This window comes from Anomaloglossus baeobatrachus, unplaced genomic scaffold (genome assembly GCF_048569485.1).
Source record: "Anomaloglossus baeobatrachus isolate aAnoBae1 unplaced genomic scaffold, aAnoBae1.hap1 Scaffold_256, whole genome shotgun sequence".
NCBI lineage: Eukaryota > Metazoa > Chordata > Amphibia > Anura > Aromobatidae > Anomaloglossus > Anomaloglossus baeobatrachus.
The window spans coordinates 229,739-231,019 of NW_027442123.1; the positions used below are offsets into that span (position 1 = coordinate 229,739).

The window sequence follows — 1,281 nt, forward strand, 5'->3', positions numbered from 1 at the left end:
AGCAGGTTGCAAAACATTCATCACCCATGACTGTCCCCAATTGGGCTCAGAAGCTAAATGTCTATCATGACCTCTCTTTTTGAAAGTCCAAGAGCAAGCAAACTCTTCCTCCAGGAGAGGGAGCCAACAGATCACTAAAGACATCATCATTGCTCAAAGAAAACACCGAAAAACAATGGAAGCTTTAATTGGAGTGGAATCTGATAGACAGCACCTGATGCCAAGTCTGCATCTTCTAACACCTGCAGTCACTGCAGCAGCTGAATCCAATGTGTCCAAAAGGGATCTATTCTATTCAATTGCAAATGATCTAGATAAGACTGAGAATAAGATACTGCACGGGACATAGCAGAGTTGGTCAAGTTGAGTGGAGATGAGTTTGCTATTTGGCACAGCTTTTGCATCAATAAAGCAAGTAAAAGGTGTGAAAGATAAAAAAAAAGGGTGAAAGTGTGAAAAGTGAATTGGCCAAATTGAGGTGCATATAAAGTTTTTGCTTTCTTTCAATTCACTAATGGGGCTCATTTGAATCAGGTGAATTGAGTTCTGCTTTTGGAAACTCGGTTAAGAAGGGGTGCACCGGTCCTGGAGGTACTGCAATACCAGGTCAATGCGTGGAGTGGACAGAGCAAGATTTTTTCCATCTCCTTGTTCTAAAAATCCATTTAATATATGGTCCCTAGAGAGGGGACGTATCAGATATTAAACTGATAAGAACAGATTTAATTTTTTTTTTTTCTGTTTATCAGTAGGACTTCAAAATAACAAAGGTGATCGCCTCCCGTTGCCTGGGAACCGTCCAGGCACAAGAGGGCTATGTGTCACCAGAAGGCACACACACTCCCTCAAGGCCGGCAGACGTGCAATCCCAGGCACCTTCCAGTACCGACCAAGGTAGCGTCCTCCGAAACTACACTTGATCTTAGCCAAAAGGCCGAGAAGCTATAACCCGAATTGGTTACGGCCTTGAGTGGCACCCTGGCCTATACCGGACACATCTTAGGGAGAGGGAGACAAACCCACGCCTACAGAAGACATTTTGTCACCCAAGCCAAACCCTTGAAAAGGCTGTTTTGCAGAGCAAAAACAAGGAGAATGGTGCTTTTTGCAGCCGCCGCCCACTGCAATGAATCTGAATAACTCCTCCTTTTGGGCACAAGCACCTCCCCTCCCCCTTGCAGTCTTTCCAATTCATGATACAAAAAGACGGACGGACAGGACAGGACAGGACCATCTGCCTGACTTTCCGTCACTGCCACCCTTTGCCATCCTTGCCCGTAG

General features: G+C 45.4%; 1 pseudogene; it reads right to left on the minus strand.

The window, feature by feature from the left end:
* Nucleotides 1-569: 569 nt before the first annotated feature.
* LOC142263268 (U2 spliceosomal RNA) lies at nucleotides 570-775 on the minus strand (annotated as a pseudogene).
* Between the last annotated feature and the right edge of the window lie 506 nt (nucleotides 776-1,281).